This window comes from Pongo pygmaeus, chromosome 3 (assembly GCF_028885625.2).
Source record: "Pongo pygmaeus isolate AG05252 chromosome 3, NHGRI_mPonPyg2-v2.0_pri, whole genome shotgun sequence".
NCBI classification, from domain to species: Eukaryota; Metazoa; Chordata; class Mammalia; order Primates; family Hominidae; genus Pongo; species Pongo pygmaeus.
Genome location: NC_072376.2, coordinates 155500683 through 155524058, shown reverse-complemented (window position 1 = coordinate 155524058; position 23376 = coordinate 155500683). Strand labels below are relative to the sequence as shown.

Genomic DNA, 23376 nt, shown 5'->3' with positions numbered 1-23376 from the left:
ACCCCACAACAGTCCCCGAAGTGTGATGTTCCCCTTCCTGTGTCCATGTGTTCTCATTGTTCAATTCCCACCTATGAGTGAGAATATGCGGTGTTTGGTTTTTTGTCCTTGCGATAGTTTACTGAGAATGATGATTTCCAATTTCATCCATGTCCCTACAAAGGACATGAACTCATCATTTTTTATGGCTGCGTAGTATTCCATGGTGTATATGTGCCACATTTTCTTAATCCAGTCTATCATTGTTGGACATTTGGATTGGTTCCAAGTCTTTGTTATTGTGAATAATGCTGCAATAAACATACGTGTGCATGTGTCTTTATAGCAGCATGATTTATAGTCCTTTGGGTATATACCCAGTAATGGGATGGCTGGGTCAAATGGAATTTCTAGTTCTAGATCCCTGAGGAATCACCACACTGACTTCCACAAGGGTTGAATTTGTTTACAGTCCCACCAACAGTGTAAAAGTGTTCCTATTTCTCCACATCCTCTCCAGCACCTGTCGTTTCCTGACTTTTTAATGATTGCCATTCTAACTGGTGTGAGATGGTATCTCATTGTGGTTTTGATTTGCATTTCTCTGATGGCCAGTGATGGTGAGCATTTTTTCATGTGTTTTTTGGCTGCATAAATGTCTTATTTTGAGAAGTGTCTGTTCATGTCCTTTGCCCACTTTTTGATGGGGTTGTTTGTTTTTTTCTTGTAAATTTGTTGGAGTTCATTTAGATTCTGGATATTAGCCCTTTGTCAGATAAGTAGGTTGCGAAAATTTTCTCCCATTTTGTAGGTTGCCTGTTCACTCTGATGGTAGTTTCCTTTGCTGTGCAGAAGCTCTTTAGTTTAATGAGATCCCATTTGTCAATTTTGGCTTTTGTTGCCATTGCTTTTGGTGTTTTAGACATGAAGTCCTTGCCCATGCCTATGTCCTGAATGGTATTGCCTAGGTTTTCTTCTAGGGTTTTTATGGTTTTAGGTCTAACATTTAAGTCTTTAATCCATCTTGAATTGATTTTTGTATAAGGTGTAAGGAAGGGATCCAGTTTCAGCTTTCTACATATGGTTAGCCAGTTTTCCCAGCACCGTTTATTAAATAGGGAATCCTTTCCCCATTTCTTGTTTTTGTCAGGTTTGTCAAAGATCAGATAGTTGTAGATATGTGGCATTATTTCTGACGGCTCTGTTCTGTTCCATTGATCTATATCTCTGTTTTGGTACCAGTACCATGCTGTTTTGGTTACTGTAGCCTTGTAGTATAGTTTGAAGTCAGGTAGCGTGATGCCTCCAGCTTTGTTCTTTTGGCTTAGGATTGACTTGGCGATGCGGGCTCTTTTTTGGTTCCATATGAACTTTAAAGTAGTTTTTTCCAATTCTGTGAAGAAAGTCATTGGTAACTTGATGGGGATGGCATTGAATCTGTAAATTACCTTGGGAAGGATGGCCATTTTCATGATATTGATTCTTCCTACCCATGAGCATGGAATGTTCTTCCATTTGTTTGTATCCTCTTTTATTTCCTTGATCAGTGGTTTGTAGTTCTCCTTGAAGAGGTCCTTCACATCCCTTGTAAGTTGGATTCCTAGGTATTTTATTGTCTTTGAAGCAATTGTGAATGGGAGTTCACTCATGATTTGGCTCTCTGTTTGTCTGTTATTGATGTATAAGAATGCTTGTGATTTTTGTACATTGATTTTGTATCCTGAGACTTTGCTGAAGTTGCTTATCAGCTTAAGGAGATTTTGGGCTGAGACAATGGGGTTTTCTAGATATACTATCATGTCATCTGCAAACAGGGACAATTTGACTTCCTCTTTTCCTAATTGAATACCCTTGATTTCCTTCTCTTGCCTAATTGCCCTCGCCAGAACTTCCAACACTGTGTTGAATAGAAGTGGTGAGAGAGGGCATCCCTGTCTTGTGCCAGTTTTCAAAGGGAATGCTTCCAGTTTTTGCCCATTCAGTATGATATTGGCTGTGGGTTTGTCATAAATAGCTCTTATTATTTTGAGATACGTCCCATCAATACCTAATTTATTGAGAGTTTTTAGCATGAAGGGTTGTTGAATTTTGTCAAAGGCCTTTTCTGCATCTATTGAGATAATCATGTGGTTTTTGACTTTGGTTCTGTTTATATGCTGGATTACATTTATTGATTTGCGTATATTGAACCAGCCTTGCATCCCAGGGATGAAGCCCACTTGATCATGGTGGATAAGCTTTTTGATGTGCTGCTGGATTCTGTTTGCCAGTATTTTATTGAGGATTTTTGCATCAATGTTCATCAAGGATATTGGTCTAAAATTCTCTTTTTTTGTTGTGTCTCTGCCAGGCTTTGGTATCAGGATGATGCTGGCCTCATAAAATGAGTTAGGGAGGATTCCCTCTTTTTCTATTGATTGGAATAGTTTCAGAAGGAATGGTACCAGCTCCTCCTTGTACCTCTGGTAGAATTCAGCTGTGAACCCATCTGGTCCTGGACTTTTTTTGGTTGGTAAGCTATTGATTATTGCCACAATTTCAGCTCCTGTTATTGGTCTATTCAGAGATTCACCTTCTTCCTGGTTTAGTCTTGGGAGGGTGTATGTGTTGAGGAATTTATCCATTTCTTCTAGATTTTCTAGTTTATTTGCGTAGAGGTGTTTGTAATATTCTCTGATGGTAGTTTGTATTTCTGTGGGATCGGTGGTGATATCCCCTTTATCATTTTTTATTGCATCTATTTGATTCTTCTCTCTTTTTTTCTTTATTAATCTTGCTAGCAGTCTATCAATTTTGTTGATCCTTTCAAAAAAACCAGCTCCTGGATTCATTGATTTTTTGAAGGGTTTTTTGTGTCTCTATTTCCTTCAGTTCTGCTCTGATTTTAGTTATTTCTTGCCTTCTGCTAGCTTTTGAATGTGTTTGCTCTTGCTTTTCTAGTTCTTTTAATTGTGATGTTAGGGTGTCAATTTTGGATCTTTCCTGCTTTCTCTTGTGGGCATTTAGTGCTATAAATTTCCCTCTACACACTGCTTTGAATGCATCCCAGAGATTCTGGTATGTTGTGTCTTGGTTCTCGTTGGTTTCAAAGAACATCTTTATTTCTGCCTTCATTTCGTTATGTACCCAGTAGTCATTCAGGAGCAGGTTGTTCAGTTTCCATGTAGTTGAGCGGTTCTGAGTGAGATTCTTAATCCTGAGTTCTATCTTGATTGCACTGTGATCTGAGAGATAGTTTGTTATAATTTCTGTTCTTTTACATTTATTGAGGAGAGCTTTACTTCCAAGTATATAGTCAATTTTGGAATAGGTGTGGTGTGGTGCTGAAAGAAATGTATATTCTGTTGATTTGGGGTGGAGAGTTCTGTAGATGTCTATTAGGTCTGCTTGGTGCAGAGCTGAGTTCAACTCCTGGGTATCCTTGTTGATTTTCTGTTTCGTTGATCTGTCTAATGTTGACAGTGGGGTGTTAAAGTCTCCCATTATTAATGTGTGGGAGTCTAAGTCTCTTTGTAGGTCACTCAGGACTTGCTTTATGAATCTGGGTGCTCCTGTATTGGGTGCATATATATTTAGGATAGTTAGCTCTTCTTGTTGAATTAATCCCTTTACCATTATGTAATGGCCTTCTTTGTCTCTTTTGATCTTTGTTGGTTTAAAGTCTGTTTTATCAGAGACTAGGATTGCAACCCCTGCCTTTTTTTGTTTTCCATTTGCTTGGTAGATCTTCCTCCATCCTTTTATTTGGAGCCTATGTGTGTCTCTGCACGTGAGATGGGTTTCCTGAATACAGCACACTGATGGTTCTTGAGTCTTTATCCAATTTGCCAGTCTGTGTCTTTTAATTGGAGGATTTAGTCCATTTACATTTAAAGTTAATATTGTTATGTGTGAATCTGATCCTGTCATTATGATGTTAGCTGGTTATTTTGCTCGTTAGTTGATGCAGTCTCTTCCTAGTCTCGATGGTCTTTACATTTCGGTATGATTTTGCAGTGGCTGGTACCGGTTGTGCCTTTCCATGTTTAGTGCTTCCTTCAGGAGCTCTTTTAGGGCAGGCCTGGTGGTGACAAAATCTCTCAGCATTTGCTTGTTTGTAAAGTATTTTATTTCTCCTTCACTTATGAAGCTTAGTTTGGCTGGATATGCAATTCTGGGTTGAAAATTCTTTTCTTTAAGAATGTTGAATATTGGCCCCCACTCTCTTCTGGCTTGTAGGGTTTCTGCTGAGAGATCCACTGTTAGTCTGATGGGCTTCCCTTTGATGGTAACCCGACCTTTCTCTCTGGCTGCCCTTAACATTTTTTCCTTCATTTCAACTTTGGTGAATCTGACAATTATGTGTCTTGGAGTTGCTCTTCTCGAGGAGTATCTTTGTGGCGTTCTCTGTATTTCCTGAATCTGAATGTTGGCCTGCCTTGCTAGATTGGGGAAGTTCTCCTGGATAATATCCTGCAGAGTGTTTTCCAACTTGTTTCCATTCTCCCCGTCACTTTCAGGTACACCAATCAGACGTAGATTTGGTCTTTTCACATAGTCCCACATTTCTTGGAGGCTTTGCTCATTTCTTTTTATTCTTTTTTCTCTAAACTTCCCTTCTCGCTTCATTTCATTCATTTCATCTTCCAGGGCTGATACCCTTTCTTCCATTTGATCGCATCAGCTCCTGAGGCTTCTGCATTCTTCACGTAGTTCTCGAGCCTTGGTTTTCAGCTCCATCAGCTCCTTTAAGCACTTCTCTGTATTGGTTATTCTAGTTATACATTCTTCTAAATTTTTTTCAAAGTTTTCAACTTCTTTGCCTTTGGTTTGAATATCCTCCCGTAGCTCGGCGTAATTTGATCGTCTGAAGCCTTCTTCTCTCAGCTCATCAAAGTCATTCTCCGTCCAGCTTTGTTCCGTTGCTGGTGAGGAACTGCGTTCCTTTGGAGGAGGAGAGGTACTCTGCTTTTTAGAGTTTCCAGTTTTTCTGCTCTGTTTTTTCCCCATCTTTGTGGTTTTATCTACTTTTGGTCTTTGATGATGGTGATGTACAGATGGGTTTTTGGTGTGGATGTCCTTTCTGTTAGTTTTCCTTCTAACAGACAGGACCCTCAGCTGCAGGTCTGTTGGAGTACCTGGCCAGCCGTGTGAGGTGTCAGTCTGCCCCTGCTGGGGGGTGCCTCCCAGTTAGGCTGCTCGGGGGTCAGGGGTCAGGGACCCACTTGAGGAGGCAGTCAGCCCGTTCTCAGATCTCCAGCTGCGTGCTGGGAGAACCACTGCTCTCCTCACAGCTGTCAGACAGGGACATTTAAGTCTGCAGAGGTTACTGCTTTTTGTTTGTCTGTGCCCTGCCCCCAGAGCTGGAGCCTACAAAGGCAGGCAGGCCTCCTTGAGCTGTGGTGGGCTCCACCCAGTTCAAGCTTCCCAGCTGCTTTGTTTACCTAAGCGAGCCTGGGCAATGGCGGGCACCCCTCCCCCAGCCTCGCTGCCGACTTGCTGTTTGATCTCAGACTGCTGTGCTAGCAATCAGCGAGACTCCGTGGGCGTAGGACCCTCTGAGCCAGGTGCGGGCTATACTCTCCTGGGGCACCGTTTCCTAAGCCCATCGGAAAAGCACAGTATTCGGGTGGGAGTGGCCCGATTTTCCAGGTGCCGTCTGTCACCCCTGGAAAGGGAACTCCCTGACTTCTTGCGCTTCCCGAGTGAGGCAATGCCTCGCCCGTGCTTCAGCTGGCGCAGGGTGCACTCACCCACTGACCTGCGCCCACTGTCTGGCACTCCCTAGTGAGATGAACATGGTACCTCAGATGGAAATGCAGAAATCACCCGTCTTCTGCGTCGCTCGTGCTGGGAGCTGTAGACCGGAGCTGTTCCTATTCGGCCATCTTGGCTCCTCCCCTGTTTCAGGTTCTTTGAGAAATCACCACACTGCTTTCCACAATGGTTGAACTAATTTACATTCCCACCAGCAGTGTATAAGTGCTGTCTTTTCTCTGCTAATTCACCAGTATGTTATTTTTTGACTTTTTAATAATAACAATTCTGTCTGATGTGAGATGGTGTCTCACTGTGGTTTTGATTTGCATTTTTCTGACAATTAATGATGTGGAGCATTTTTTTCATATGTTTGTTGGCCACAGGTATGACTTCTTTTGAAAAGTGTCTGTTTGTATCCTTTGCCCACTTTTTAATGAGTTTGTTTCTAGCTTGTAAATTTGTTTAAGTTCCTTATAGATGCTGGATATTAGAACTTTATCAGATATATAGTTTCCAAATATTTTCTCCCCTTCTTTAGGTTGTCTGTTGACTCTGTTGATAGTTTTCTTTTCTGTGCAGAAACTCTTTGGTTTAATTAGGTCTCATTTGTCAATTTTTGTTTTTGTTGCAATTGCTTTTTTTGTCTTCATCATGAAAACCTTGCCGGTTATCCTCCACGGTTTTTATAGTTTTAGGTTTTACATTTAAGTCTTTAATACATCTTGAATTGATTTTTGCTTATGGTGTAAGGAAGAGATCCAGCTCATTCTATGAGGCCAGTATTATTCTGATATCAAGACCTGGCAGAATCACAACAGAAAAAAGAAAACTTCGGACCAATATCCTTGATGAACATAGATGCAAAGATCTTTAACAAAATACTAGAAATTGAATCCAGCAGCACATCAAAAAGCGAATCTACCATGATCAAGTAGGCTTTATCTCTGGAATGCAAGGTTGGTTTAACATATAGAAATCATTAAATTTGATTCATCATATAGACAGAAAAACAAAAACCACGTGATTATCTCAATAGATGCAGAAAATGCTTTCAATAAAATTCAGCATCCATTTACATTAATAACTCTCAATAAACTAGGCATTGAAGGAATATACCTAAAAATAATAAAAGCCATTAATGACAAACTCACAGCCAACATCATATTGAATGGGCAAAAGGAGAATTCCCCCTGAGAACTGAAACAAGAAAGATTCCCACTCTCATCACTCATTCAATATAATATGGGAAGTTCTAGCCAGAGCAATAAGAGAAAGAAATAAAATCATCCAAATAGGAAGAGAGGAAGTCAAACTAGCTATTTGCAGGTTTTATAATTCTATACCGAAAAAACTTCAGTCTCTGCCCAAAAGCCTGAGATCTGGTAGACAAACTTAGCCACATTTTAGAATACAAAATCAATGCACACAAATCAGTAGAAATGGCCAGGTACAGTGGGTACCTATAACCCCAGCACACTGGGAGGCCTAGGTGGGCGGATTGCTTGAGCTCACGAGTTCAAGACCAGCCTGGGTGGCATGGCAAAACCCCATCTCTACTAAAAATACAAATATTAGCCAGGTGTGGTGGTGCATACCTGTAGTGCCAGCTACTCAGGAGGCTGAAGTGGGAGGAGTCCCTTCTCTTTAATTTTTTGGAATAGTTTCAGTACAAATGGTATCAGCTCTTCTTTATATATCTGATAGAATTTGTCTGTGAATCCATCTGGTCCTGGGCTTTTTATGTTTGGTAGGATTTGTATTACTGATGCAATTTCAGAACTCATTATTGGTCTATTAAGAGATTAAATTTCTTCCTGGTTCAATCTTGGAAGTTGTATGTTTCCAGGAATTTAGCAATTTCTTCCAGGTTTTTAAGTTTGGGTGTATAGAGTTTTTCATAGTATTCTCTGAGAGTTTTTTGTGTTTCTATGAGGTCAAGTGGTAATGTCTCCTTTGTTGTTTCTTATTATATTATCTTTATTTGGATCTTCTCTTTTTTTCTTTATTAGTGTAGTAAGTGGTCTTTTATTCTTATTTATTTTTCAAAAAGCAACTTCTGGATTTGTTGATTTTTTTTTTTTTCATCTCAGTTTCCTTCAGATCAGCCCTCATTTTGCTTATTTCTTCTCTTTTGCTAGTGTTGGGGTTGGTTTGCTCTTGTTTCTCTAGTTCCTCTAGGTTTGATGTTAGATTTTTAATTTGAAATCTAACTTTTTGATGTGGGCATTTAGCACTATCAAATTCCCTCTAAACACTGCTTTAGCTGTGTCCCAGAGATTCTGATAGGTTGCACTTTTATTCTTATTAGTTTCAAAGAATTTATTGATTTCTGTGCTCATTTCCTTGGTTACCAAAAGGTCATTTAGGAGCATGTTGTTTAATTTCCATGTAACTGTATGGTTTTGAGCAATTCTCTTAATATTGTTTTCTATTTTTATTGTGCAGTGGTACAAGAGTGTGTTTGGTATGATTTTACTGTTTTTGAATTTGCTGAGTATTGGTTTATCACCAATTGTGTGGTTGATTTTAGAGTATGTGCCATGTTCCGATGAGAAGAATGTTTTGGGATGGAGAGTGTTCTAGATGATATTAGCCCCATTTGGTCAAATGTCAAGTTCAGGTCTTGAATATCTTTGTTACTTTCCTGCCTTGATAATCATTCTAATACTATTTGTCAATGGGGTTTTGGAGTCTTTCACTATTATTTTGTGGTAATCTAAGACTCTTCTTAGGTATCTAAGAACTTGCTTCATGAATCTGGGTGCTCCTGCATTGCGTGTGTATACATAGGATAGTTAGGTCTTTTTGTTGAGTTTGACCCTTTACCATTTTGTAATGCCCTTATTTGTCATTTTTGATCACTGTTTGTTAACATCTGGTTTATCTGAAATTAGAATAGCAACCCCTGCTTTTTTCTGTTTGCTTGGTAGATATTTCTTCATCCCTTTTCTTTGAGTTTACGGGTGTCACTGTGTGTGAGATGGGTATCTTGTAGACACTACAGTTGGGTCTTGCTTTTGTATCCAACTTGCCACTCTGTGCTTTTTAATTGGAACATTCGGTCCATTTACATTCACGGTTTGATCCTGTCATTGTGTTGTTAGCTGGTTATCATGCAGGCTTGATTGTGTGGTTCCTTTATGGTTTATGTACTTAAGTATGTTTTTGTGGTGGCTGGTAACAGTCTTTCCTTTCAAGATTTAGCACTCTCCTAAGAACCTCTTATAAGGCAGGTCCGGTGGTAATAAATTCTCTTAGCATATACTTTTCTGAAAAGTATCTTATTTCTTCTTTGCTTATGAAGCTTAGTTTGGCTAAATATGAAATTATCGGTTGGAATTTCTTTATTAATGCTGACTATTGTCCTCCAGTCTGTTCTGGCTTGTAGGTTTCAGCTGAATGGTCTGCTGTTATCCTAACGGAATTCTCTTTGTAGGTGACCTGTCCCTGCTCTCTAACTGCCTTCAATATTTTTCCTTTCATTTCAACATTGAAGAATCTGATAATTATGTCTTGGGGATGGTCTTCTGGTGTAGCATTTCACAGAGATTCTCTACATTTCCTGGATTTAAATGTTTGTCTCTCTAATAAGGTTGACAAAATTTTGTGAATGATATCCTCAAATGTTTTGCAAGTTGCTTACTTTGTGCTTCTCTTTTTCAGTGATGCCAATGAGTCATAGATATGATCTCTTTACATAATCTCATATTTCTCAGAGGTTTCATTCATTTTTCTCTATTGGTTTTGTTTGTTTTTTGTCTGAGTTAATTAAGAGAAATGGTCTTTGAGCTCTGAGATTCTTTCCTCCTCTTGGTTGATTTTGCTGTTAATACTTGCAATTGTACTATAAAATCATTGAAGTGGATTTTTCACTTCTATCAGCTCAGTTTGTTTCTTTCTTAAAATGGCCATTTTATCTTCTAGTTTCTGTACCATCATATTATATTTCTTATATTCATTGAATTGGGTTTCATCTTTCTTTTGAATGTCGATAATCTTCATTCCAATCCATATTCTGAACTCTATTTCTGACATTTCAGCCAATTCAGCCCCGGTAAGAACCATTTCTGGGTAAGCGGTGTGGTTGTTTAGAGGTAAGAAGGACACTCTGGATTTTTGAGTTGCCAGAGTTTTGCACTGTTTTTTTTCTCATCTGTGTGAGCTGATATTCCTTCAGTCCTTGAAGTTGCTGTCCTTTAGATTTTTTTTTGTTTGTTTGTTTTGTTTTGTTTTCTTGGGGTTTTTTTGTTTGTTTATTTGCTTTTATATTCTGTGATGCCCTTGCAAATTTGCTTGTGGTATAAGATGAGTTCAGTCGACTGGTTTTGATTTTATTCTACTCCTGGGTCTTGGAGGTGTCCCCTCCAGTTATTGTCTCTATGCCCAAATTTCTTTTGTTAAGTGTTCTGATCCATGCGGCTCTCTCAGGTAGGGGCCACAGTTGGCAGACAGGCCATATCTTTTCTGGGTCAGTTCTAATCTGCTGTAGTTGTGCTTCCTGGGAGATCACAAGGTTGCACCTGCCCACAGAGTGCAGACAGAAGAAAAACTGCTGGTCTGGAAGCTCTAGCAGGTGTGGCCTATCTGGCTATGAGAGATGGGTGTGAGTGGAGTTTCTCACCCTACCATCCAGGTGGTTTCTGGGGCAATAGGAGGCTGTGGTCCTTGGCAAATTTAGGTAAAAGTAAAACCGCTGGGCTGGAAGCTCTAGCAGGTGTGGCTTGCCTAGCTAAGAGAAGTAGGGGTAGGTGGAGTCACTTATCCAGCCTTCTGGATGTTTCTCCAGACAACAGGAGGCTGTGCTCTCCGGTTGAGTTCACATAGAAGTGGGGCTGCTGGGCTGGAAGCTCTAGCAGGCATTGCCTGCCTGGCTACCAGCAGCAGGAGTCAGTGGGGTAGTCTGCCCTACTGTCTGGGTGTTTTCCTGGACAACAAGAAGTTGTGCCCTCCAGCTAGGTTCACACAGAAGTAGGACTGATGGGCTAAAAGCACTAGTTGGTGTTGTCTGCCTGGATACCAGCAGTGGGAGTGGGTAGGGTCACTCACCCTGTGGTTACTCACCCTGTGGTCACTACCCTACTCTACAGGGTTTTCTCAGGACAACAGGAGGCTGTGCCTGCCTTCTGAGCTCAGACAGCAGAAGGATCACTGGGCTGGAAGCTCTAACAGGCATTGCCAGCCTAGCTACCAGCAGTTGGAGGCAAGGGCAGGGTCACTTACCCTGCTGTCTGAATGTCTCCTGGGACAACAGGAGGCTGCACTCACTGGCTGAGTTCAGACAGAAGAGGGATCATTCAGACTGGAAGCTCTGGCAGGTATGGCTAGCCTGGCTACCTGTAGTGAGAATGGACAGGGTCACTTGCCCAGCTACCTAGATGTTTCCCAGGACAACAGGAGGCTGTGTCCACTGACAGTTCAGACAGAAGTGGAACCACTGGACTGGAAGCTCTAGCAAGTGTTGCCCACCTGGCTACTAGTGGTAAGGGTGGGTGGGGTCTCCTGCCCTGCAGCCCGGATGTTTCCTGGGACAACAGGAAGCTATGCCTTAAGGCTGAGTACACACAGAAGCGGGAGCACTAGGCCAGAAACTAGCAAGCATTGCCCACCTGGCTATCTGTGGCAAGGGTGGGTGGGGTCACCTGCCTTGTCATCTGGGTGCTTCCCGGTATAACAGGAAGCCGCACTTTCCAGCTGAGTTCACAGGGAAGTGGGTCTGCTAGGCTGGAAGTTCTAGCAGGTGTTTCCCATCTGGCTATCTGTGGGGGTCATGGAGTCACCAGCCCTGCTGTCTGGGTACTTCCAAGGACAACAGGAGGTGGTGGCTGCCAGCCAAGTTAAGGCAGAAGTGGGACCACTGGGCTAGAACCTAACGGGACCTTGTCCGGTGAGCTGGGTGGAGCAATCTTACTCCTCTCAGGCACCACAGCTGCAACCTCTGTTGGGGCTATTGTGCCGGTGATGGTCTGCTCTGGGGCCAAAGTCTTTCAGAGTTCCCCTTGCACTTTGAGAGTTGCCTCCAGAAAACATCTGCCTCAGTCTAGAAGCATGGTGGGGGGCCGTGGAGTGGGCCAAAAGGATGCTCTCATTCCCAGTCTTGCGTTTGTCCCTGTAGGTAGTATGTATCCCCAAGAGGGGTCTTACTCATCCTTTTCCATTTTGGAGAGGTTCTGCTGGCTCTACGTTAAGCCCAGGCAGGCTGGTGTCCTGCTTTGCTCCTTTCTACTCTCTGTGTTCCTCTGCTGCCTTGATGGATTCTGATGTGGTTGCTCAGATGATCAGCCTGCAGGGTCAGTGCTCACTAGCCCTTTTGTTTTCTCTAGAAGTAGCACTCGTGAGCTGCTTCTAGTCTGCCATTTTGGCCTTTCCCCCAAAAAGGAAATATCAACTACAAATCGGATGACACTGATCAGTTTTATTAATTTTACTTAGTCATGTAGCTAATGACAGGGATCTAATCTTTATTAGAAATCAAGTCCCCGAAGTGTGATGTTCCCCTTCCTGTGTCCATGTGTTCCCATTGTTCAATTCCCACCTATGAGTGAGAATATGCGGTGTTTGGTTTTTTGGGGACTGTTGTGGGGTGGGGGGAGGGGGGAGGGATAGCATTGGGAGATATACCTAATGCTGGATGACGAGTTGGTGGGTGCAGCGCACCAGCATGGCACATGTATACATATGTAACTAACCTGCACATTGTGCACATGTACCATAAAACCTAAAGTATAATAATAAAAAAAAGTAAAAAAAAAAATAAATAAATAAATAAAAGATCTTATACATATAATTAATCTATACTAAAATATGATCTTTCTGTATTGCATTGTGCCTTTGTGGACGTCAGTATTATCAAATAAAAATAAGTTCAAAAAAAAAAAAAAGAAATCAAGTCATCAAATGTTGAGAGTCTAAATTGTCTTTATTATTTATTTTATCTGAGAGACCTTGATTTTATAGGTAATAGGATTTAGGAGCAGTACCAAGACTGATAATTGGTATTGCCAGAGTTCTAGTTTAGTGTAGTTTTTACTATTTTGTTTTAGGCATCTACTTCAAGGAAAATTCATAAGGTAGGAAAGTTTTTCTTTTCAAAATACAAATGTCTGCATTTTGTATTGGATTACAAATTTCCTTTTAAACTATGACCTCATGCAAGTTTGTATTCTTCTGATGGGAGTCAAAGAAATAATGATCTGAAGAGATACAGTGCCTCTGATTTAGTAATCCACATCTCTGCTTTGGAGCAACAGGTGGCCTATGGAAATCATAGATTGATACAGTATCAAAGGAAAAAGTTTGTGCAGTAGATATGAGAGTCTTTTGAGTTGGGGAGCTATGTAATAATTCTGAGGCACTGGTATTGGGGATCTAAAATGGGAACATAAAGAATATTCATATATTGGAGATACATTCGGGGAAAAATATTTCAGAAATATATTTTCTTTTTCAGTATTAAAGAGGAACTTTTAACAGTCATATAATCAAGAGACAGAATGTCTGATTTTCTCCCAGAGATAGTACTTACTGGATTCAATATCACTGACAATGACAACTTGGTCAGGGTATGGGGTAAAGGTAATTGAAATGGCAGATGGGTAATTGGACACAATGACTTTTTTTTTTTTCCTACAATGATCTTTACAGTACTTTTGTAGCTTAAGATTCTGAGATATGCATGGTTTTTTTTCATTTAATGTTATAAACTACTGAAGATAAATTAATTGTTCAGATTTTCTTTTTTTCTTCATAAATGTATTATTTTCTCTTTACTAAGTAAGACATACTTTTCCAAAGAATTTAAGAATTCCTAGAAATGTTTAGCAAAGTGAAAATTTCACTGCAGTTTTGCCACCTGTACAGTCAGGTTCCTTAGTTGCAGAGAATATAATCTAGCTTGTTTAAGGGAAAAGGAATTCCTTTGAAAACATTAAGCAGGGTGAACTTACGCAATAAGTGTACTGCTAAGGCCCACAATGCTTTGAAAATCTGAAAAAGAAAATAATTTGTAGGTTGAAAAATTTTTATTACATATTAATATATCTTTATACCAATGCAGTCATAAAATATTATTATATAACATATACATGTGCGTGTGTGTGTATACTATGGAGGAAGGGGCTGGTGAAGGCAAAAGTGCCTAGGATCCACTAAAATCCTAAAGAACAGAGGCTCAGGCTTGGATTGCGGGGGCTCAGGCTGGATTGCGGGTGCTCAGGAGCTCCAACCCCAGCTAAATACACATGAGCACTGCTCCAAAGAAATCTCACTGTGACTGCTACTAGCACAGGTATCTCTGCCCACACTGCGGATGCTGGGCCTCAGGGCAGAACCTCTGCCCCCACTGTCTTAAGAGCTGGCAAAGGTGTCATCTCTCAGAATGGGTTGCCAGATGGATTCTTTTTCTGAGCTGAAGTCTTGAACAATGGTATCAGAAAAGCCTAGGCCATATATTTGTTCTGTATGTATAAGGAAGACTAAGAAGTAGATTTCTAGCATCCGTCTTGGTGATGTGTGAACTTGTAAGGTAGGATGTTTCCTTGACGTAGGAGAGATGTTCCAAATGTTTTGGACAGCCAAATCCACCACACAAAAATAACTACTGCCAACACATTGACGTATTCGCATTTAGACTTTCTGGTATGCTAGGTTTTGTTTTCATTTAATGCTTTTAAAAAAAAGCTATAGCTGTAGAAACATGAACACTTACTGTGAGATAGGTATAGCTAACATTGTTTGAATTACCTATTTTGATCATTAATTAAAAATAACAGCATTTGGTGATAGCCAGTATTGTTATTTTCCCATTTTATAGATGAAAAAAGCAGACTTAAAGAAGTTAGGTAACTTCTTCACGGAGATAAAGTTAAAGAATAGTAAGATGGAATTTTACATGGAGTTTTACCTGCTACACAAACCATAGTCATAAATGAGATGTACAATTTTTAATACAGCCTTTTACATTTAACATTTTTGTATAAGCCATTTTAAACTCTTCATTAACGTCTTTTTAATAGTGACCTAATATTCCATCAAGTTAGTTAATGCAATTTATTCAAAGATTTCTCTGTTGTTGAATATTTAGGATGTTTCCATTTCTTTCCTACTTTAGTCATATTGTGGTAATTTGTGTATATAACTTTTTTCAATATTTAGGATTATTACTCTAGAATGGAAACCCAAAATTAGAATTACTAGATCAAAGAATATGAAAACATATTTTGAGAAGCCAATGTCACACTTTAATGATGAAGAAACAAGCTCATTAATTTGTTCAACATTCAACATATTTATTGCATGCCTCCAACATGCTGGCTTTGGTACCTGTAATGTCATGATAAATATTTGACAGTCATTTGTCTAAACAGCATTACTGTACAGTGGGTATTAAAATAGGATGTGCCTGAAATGAGCATCTTGTGCTAACCACATATGGTGAGAATGCTTCCTAGATTTTCTGGGACAGGGTAGGAACACTTTTAGAGTTCTTAGAAAATACTCTTGGGAATGTAGGAAAGTAGCATTCAAAGCAATCTCAAAATAGCATCAAGTATGAACTTTTTCTTCTTTGCCAATTTGTTAGATGAAATACTGTTGATCATTGTTTATAATGATTATTTCTTTGAGTATTAATGAAGTTGAACATTTTTCATACGTTTATTCATGAATTGTTTCTTCATTGTGAAGCATCTTTTAAATATTTCTCATTTGATAGTATTTGTACAAAATAGATTTTTGTATATTGCCTTTGTTGCAAATAATTTTATTTCTGCTTCTATTTTTTTTAACTAGGGAAGTTTTTATGTAGCCCAATCTGCCAGGCATTTTCTTTATAATTTCTTCTAGCACTTATAAGCTTCAGAAGTAGGATTTACCACTCCAAAAAAATGTAAAAATAATCAATTCCATTTTTCTTTATTTTTTATTTTGTATTTTATTTGTATTTACTTCCATAATACATCTGGAATTTATATCCCTGTCTAATGGGACATAATTGATTTTATTCTAAAAAGATAGGCAACTGTCTCAACAATCATTAAATACTTCATTTCTTTTTTATAAATTTGTGGTGCTCACTTTATTATACGCTGGGTTTAGGTTCACTGTCTATATGCCACCTTGAAGTCCTATGCCCATTTATATTAATTTCAATTGTAATAAAAATAATTGTTAATTTTTCCCCACCAGACATCTGAAGGAATTATATTGTCCCTTTAATAATTAGTGCAGTGCTTGGCATATGACAGGCATTATATATTTGTTGAATGAACAAATGCATAAAATTGAATGTTTCTGGGATACCCATGTTTTCCCACTAATCTGTAAATCACTTTCTCAGCCATTTCTTCACTGTGTTATGTGTTATGTCACAAAATATATTTTATCATTAGAGCAAAACATTTTATTAATATTCAGAATATTCTTTATGATCTAGAATACTTTCTTCAAATGAACTTTGGAAAATTTTAAGAGCTTCTAAAATTACTTTCATTAGAATTTTCGTTGGAATTATACTAAAAATATAAATTAATTTGGAAGGAATTGATATTTATGCTGTAAATATTTCCCCACTTACACGTGTTACAGTTCTTTACTTCTCTTTATAGCTTCTTATAATTTTCCTTACAGAGTTATTCATAATTTCCCTATTGATTTTGTTGTTACTGCTGTAGTAATTTGGATTATTATTGCTGCTATTGGGAGCTGCATTCATTTGGAAATTTTATTTTCTATTTTTTGCTATTATATAGAAAAGCTATTGCTGCAAATTTACCTTGCATCCTTGTACTTTGAGTTATTTTATTAATTCTAACAGAATTTTTTTCTTTTTTTACAGTTTTTCTGTTGACCTGAAGGCTATGTTGATAATGCCATGTCAGCTTAATTCTACTTTGCCTTTACAATTAGGGATGGAAACTGAGCAACAACTATAAGATTTTTAAAACCTTTGGGAAATTAGATTTAATTTTAACATTTATCTTAAAAATAGTTTAATCTGGATTCTAGTAACTATATGTGAATAATTTCCAAGACACATATTTTAATGCTGGACCTATTAGGGAACAAATGTATGGGTTCTCAGGACCCATGAAAACCTGTCGTCTTAGTTCATTTATATTGCTATAAAGGAACACCTGAGGCTGGATTATTTATAAAGAAAAGAGGTTTATTTGGCTTATGATTCTGTAGGCTTCGCAAGAAGCATGGAATGAACACCTGCATCTGATGAGGGCTTCAGGCTACTTCTATTCATGGTGGAAGGGGAAGGGGAGCCAGTGTGTGCAGAAATCACAGGGTAAGAGAGGAAGCAAGAGAGAGCAAGAGGGGAGGTTCCAGGTTCTTTTTAAGAATCAGCTCTTGTGGAAACTAATAAAGTGAGGACTCACTTACTCCCCCCAGAGAGGGGCATTAATCTATTCACGAGGAATCCACCCCCATGACTAAGGCACCTCCCGTTAGGCTTCGTCTCCATCATTTGGGATCAAATTTCAACATGAGGTTTGGAGGAGCTAAGGTCCGAATCATAGCAGCCATATTGTAGAATTTGCTGACTTACATGGCATGATCTCTCCTCGATCTCTTCTAAATTCTATCTCACTCAGCTTCTGCCTTTGCTATAATATCCCGAAACCTCTCACTGATGTGGGTCCTTAACCTGGAGTTATTCAGGCTATTTGGGGTCAGCACAAGGCCCAGGTTTCTTCCATGGGGTAAGATAGAAAAGACAAATAGTCAGCTCTGACTTCAGCTATATCCCCATCACACCAGGATCCTGGGGTAGAAAAATAAAAAGGATGTTATGAAAACCTCATTCAGGGCTGTGTTAATTTGCTTTTGTATCATGGTAAAGAAATACTTGGAGCCGGGTAATTTATAAACAAAAGAGGTTTAATTGGTCCATGGTTTTTCAGGCTTTATAGGAGGCATAGTACTGGAAATCTGCTCCTGATGAGGTCTCAGAAAGCTTCCACTCATGGTGGAAGGCAAAGGAGGAGCAGGCACATCACATGGTGACAGGGGAAGCAAGAGAGGGAGGGGAGGTGCCACTTTCTTTTAAATAACCAGATATTGCATGAACTCAGAGCAAGAACTCACTTATCACCAAGAGAGTGGTGCTAAGCCATTAATGACGGATCCTCTTCCATGATCCAGTCACCTCTGATCAGGCCCACCTTCAACATTGAGAATCACATTTCAACATGAGATTTGAAGGGGACAAACATCCAAACCATATCATTTTGCCCCTGGACCCCGAAATCTCATGTCTTTCTCACATTTCAAAATACAATTCATGCCTTTCCAATAGTTCCCCAAAGTCTTAACTCTTGCAAGCATTAACTCAAAAGTCCCGAGTCTAAAGTCTCATCTAGAAATTAGTTCCTTCCATCTATGAGCCTGTGAGATTTAAAAAACAAAAACAAACAAACAAAAAAAACTAGTTATTTACTCTCAAGATACAATGGTGGTACAAGCATTGGGTAAACATTCTCATTCCAAAAGGGGAAAAATTGGCCAAAAAGGGGGGCAATAGGCCCCACACAAGTCAGAAACCCAGCAAGGCTGTCATTAAATCTTAAAGCTTCAAAACAATCTCCTTTGACCTCATGTCCCACATCCTGGTGTGAGGGCTGGACTCTCATGGCCTGAGGAAGCCCTGCCCCTGTGGCTTCTGTGGCTGCAGTCCACACGGCTGCTCTCCTAGGCTAGAATTGAGTGCTTACAGCTTTTCCATGCTGAATCTGCAATCTACTGGTGGCTCTACCATTCTCAGGTCTGGAGGTCAGTGACCCCCTTTTCACAGCTCTACTAGGCAGTGCCCTGGTGGAGACTCTTTGTGGGTCTCCTCCTACATTTCCCCTCCACATTGCCCTAGTAGAGTTTCTCTTTTGGGGTTCTGCACTGGTGATAGGCTTCTACTTGGGCAACCAAACTTTCCTATACATCCTCTAAAATCTAGGTGGGAGTGGCCAAGCCTCCTTCACTCTTGCATTCTGTGCATCTGCAGGCTTAACACCATGTAGAAGCAACCAAGGCTTATGGCAGCTTGTGCTCTTCAAAGTGGCACCCTGAGCTCTACCTGTACCTGAACCCCATTGAGCCAAGGTTAGAGATGGAGTGGCCAGGTTGTGGAAAGCGTTGTCCCAAGGCGGATCAGGGCAATGGGGCCCTGAACCTGGCCCCTGAAACTATTCTTTCCTCCTAGGCCTCTGGGTCTATGATGGCAGGGGCTTCCTTGAAGACTTCTAAAATGCCTTTGAGACCTTTTTCCCATTGTATTAGATATTTGCACTTGGCTCCCTTTTAGTCATGCCAATCTCTCTAGCAAGTAGTTGCCCTGCAGCCTGCTTCAATTCCTTTTCTGAAAAATAATTTTTTTTTCCCTCTGCCACATGGTCAGGCTGCAAATTTTTCAAACGTTTACACTCTGCTTCCCTTTTAATTGTAAGTTCTAACTTTAAGTCATTTATTTGCCTTGTATCTGATTTAAGTTGTTAGAAACAACCAGATCACATATTGAATGCTTTGCTGCTTAGAAATTTCTTCTGCCAGATACCCTAAGTCATCAGTCTTAAGTTCAAATTTCCACAGATTCCTAGGACATGGACAGAATGCAGCCAAGTTCTTTGCTAGGGACTAAGAAGGGTGACTTTTATTCTGGTTCCCAATAAGTTTCCCATTTTCATGTGAGATCTCTTCAGCCTGGGCATCACTGTCTGTATCTGTGTCATCATTTTCGTCACAACCATTTAACCAGTCTCTAAGAAGTTCCAAACTTTTCCTCATCTTCCTGCTTCTTCTGAGCCCTCCAAACTCTTCCACCTTCTGCCCATTATCCGCTTCCAAAGCTGCTTCCATATTTTCTGGAATCTTTATAGTAACACCCCATTCCTTGGTACCAATTTTCTGTCTTAGTTTGCTTTTGTGTTGCTATAAAGGAATTCCTGAGGCTAGGTAATTTATAAATAAAAGAGATTTATTTGGTTCACAGTTCTGTAGGTTCCATAGGAAATGTGGTGACAGGATTTGCTTCTGGTGAGGCCTCAGAAAGCTTCCAATTATGGTGGAAGGCAAAGGAGAAGCAGACACATAGATGGTGAGAGAGGGAGCAAGCTGGCGAGGAGCTGTCACACTCTTTTAAACAACCAAATATCATGTGAACTTGGAGCAAGAACTCACTTATCACCAAGGGGATGTTGCTAAGCCATTCATGAGGATCCTCCCCCAGGATCCGGTCACCTTCTACTAGGCCTCATCTGCAATGTTGGGAATCACATTTCAACCTGAGATTTGGAGTTGACAAACATCCAAACCCCATATCAAAGGCCACAAAAGGAATGGATACAGGGACCAAAGAAGGTGCTGGCCTATATAGAATAAGGTAGAAGCACAATAGGAGGCCACCTCAATTTTTTGGAATGTTCTGCATTTTAATTCTTAACAATAATGTTCAATTCAGTTTAACACCCAGAAGTTGTTTAACATAGAAATTCGAATTTTCTACTGAAAGAAAACTTCTGTGTCCTAATTAAAGAAAATATCCTATTTGGTCATTTATCATGAAGATAATGATAAATGTTAAATAAGGTCTTATTTGCATTAACTCTGTGGGATGTGTACTTAAGATGACTATACACTTCAGTGGGTTTTAGTAAATATTGGCTCTTGCTACATGATGGGAGCTGACAAGTAATGAATGGCCCCATAATGGGAACAAAAAAAAAGTCTGAAAGACTCAGGCTCACATAAGACAGTTGATCTTTCTGCATCATAAACTTTTGTCCTTTGGACTTGCACAGTTATCCAGTTTATATTTGATGTATTTATTCATTGCTGTATAAAGTGTTACCTGTCTTCTGTATGCATTACTGGTATTTAAAAAAATTATTCAAGGGCTTCTTTGGACACTATGGACTATATGAGACTATGTTGGCCTCTGTATGTTCATATTTTACTTGCAAGGTAAGCTCATCACCTTTGCAGAAGTAGTGTCAACTAAAACATCCAGAAAAGATGTGCAGTCTGTTCTGTTAATAAGGACAGGACACTGCCATCTACTCTGTACAACAGAGCACAATGCTTAGCTTTGGGTAGATTTGAATAAGATGAAAGTTAAGTTATGATTTTGTTCAAGTGTTAAAATAAAACTATCTCAGACACTTAAGGACCACAAAAATTTAGACCAAAGTGTCTTGTAAATTCTACCTGATGAAAGTTTGATATAGCAAACAAATGACTTTTCTATATTATTTTCTGTTTTGAGTTTAGTAATAAATAAATGGTTTGTATTTTCTTTAGTTGCAACTAAGTGATCAGTTTCATGATTTCTCTTATTATGAAACATGTTTTTTTTTTTCTTAGCACTTATCTTAAAAGCAACTCTGGGTCCACTGAGCTCAAAAAATGAGAAATCTAAAGAAACATTGGAATATTTTGTTTTCCCCAAATTAAATGAGTCCTGGTATAATTTAAAGCTTATTCTTTGTAGTTTCACCTTCTTATATTGAAAACAATACAGAATGATGAGAGATATATGATAACGTGAATGAGAAAATTTTACATCTCATCTGCATTATTGACATTACTAGGGGAAGGTTTCTTTCAAATAAGATACAATGGTTAAAGAACAACTTTAATCCAATGAGTTACTACATCTTTTGACCAAATAATATAAAATCTTGGTAACTGATAGTAAATTTACAATTTGAAAACTATTCCTGATAATAAAATAGAGAAAAGAACCAGGTAACATTTTTTATACACATATTGAATTATATATAATAGTAAATTGTTTTCTAAATAGCATGATATATAGTGGTAAAATGCCCAAACTCTGGAACCAGATCAGTGGTTTTAAATTCAAATACTACTCTTTACCTGTGGGACTCTGACTGAATTACTTCATCTGTCTTTGCCAAATTCTCTCTATATAGTAATAATGGTACCTCCCTCATAGAGTGGTTGTATTGGGGGTCCCCAAGACTACCTTTAAGCTGAATGTTTTACTAATATATCAGTCGTTATCATGCTGCTAATAAAGACATACCTGAGACTGGGTAATTATTTATAAAGGAAAGAGGTTTGGGAGGCCTCAGGAAACTTACAAATATGATGGAAGGAGAGGCAAACATGTCCTTCTTCACAAGGTGGCAGCAAGGGGAAGCACAGAGCAAAAGGGGGAAGATCTTATAAAACCATAAGATCTTGTGAGAACTCACTCATTATCACCAGAACAGCAGCACTGGGTAACCACCCCCATGATTCAATTACCTCCCACCAGGTCCCTCCCACAACATGTGGGGATTAAGGGAACCATAATTCAAGATGAGATTTGGATGGGGATACAGCCAGACCATATCATCTAAGATACAGAAAAGCTGTATAATCATAGTCATGCTTTAATATAGCAAAAGTATACAAATTAAGAATAGCAAAGAGAAAAGTTCATGGTGCAAAGTGTAGGAACAAACTCCCGGGTATCCTCTCCCAGTGGAGTCACATGGAGGTGTGATGAAAGCTGCCGGCAAAATGATATATAACCCATGAAGTGTGGTAAACCAGGGAAACTCAGCCAAGCTTTGGTTTCTAGAGTTCTATTAGATGTCACTCACATAAGCATGCAGCACTGGATGATTCAGACACCAGAACCCCTTCCCACAAGCAAAAATAAATGTTCATCATAAATCACATTTTAGAATAAATTTATCTGATCGAACTGAAACAACATAGCCTAAGGCCTCATGCAAACAAAACACTCTTATCAGGTAGACTTTTCCAGGATTTCAGAGGTTATCTCCCAGAAGCTAGCTGAAGGCCAGACCTGAAGATTCACCTTTCTTTGTGATGGGCAGAGTTTGAGTAACTCAGGCCTGCTGAGTTAACCCTTTCTTGCCAAGTAGTTCTGAGGAATAAATGAGTTAATCCATGTAACTTAAAATAGTGCCTGGCACAGGATAGTACTTGGCACACTTAAGCAGCAAACAAGGATCAGTTATAATTTATTCTAGAGAGACTTTACGGGCTGAATGAAGCTGACTAATTTGGGATAGAAATAAGAAATAGCTATGTTCCATGAATCTTGTGATGATGGTAAATCCCCAAGTTTGAATGATGGGCATTATAAGCATATTAACCACTTTACCTATGGGTGCTTTAGTAAGAAAATTTCAGTAAACACTAAATACTGACTTTTTTTTCATTTTGTTTTTTGCAGAGCCTTGAAATCAGCAAAACAATAATCAGAGAGCAGTTCTGTCAAGGAAAACAACATAAATCAGGTACAAGAGTTATTCTTAACACGTAACATTAACACGTTATATTCATTTAAACTGATGATTAATTCGAGCTTATTAACAAAATATTTTAAGATAATGCCAGTTAGGTGTTTTACCATATGTGTGACTGCATGTTACAGATGACTGGCCAAATTTTATAGATAAATTACTTTCTATAAATACATTAAACTAATGTTGAGGGTTTTAGTTAGGCCAGGCCTAGCTTAGGCAGAAATGTGAAGAAATTAAGAAATTAATATTATTACTTCTTATTAAATTAATGCATATGCACTAAAGTTTTGTTATTTGGGAAACACTCATCTGTAAGGTGATGTTACAGAATTGGACAAATCAGGCAGTACTTACAGTGCAGTAGAGGAGATTCAGTAGA

The 23376-nt window shown here is 39.1% G+C and overlaps 1 protein-coding gene across 7 annotated transcripts in view; it reads left to right on the top strand.

Moving 5' to 3' along the window:
* The window catches only part of INPP4B (inositol polyphosphate-4-phosphatase type II B), an 831569-nt gene that overhangs the window by 375337 nt on the left and 432856 nt on the right, over window positions 1-23376 (top strand). For all 7 annotated transcript variants that reach the window (XM_054486648.2, XM_063664144.1, XM_054486649.2 and 4 more), the window contains one exon: window positions 22925-22988. The gene's annotated coding sequence lies outside the window, so the exon portion shown is untranslated. The remainder of the gene's footprint in view (window positions 1-22924; window positions 22989-23376) is intronic.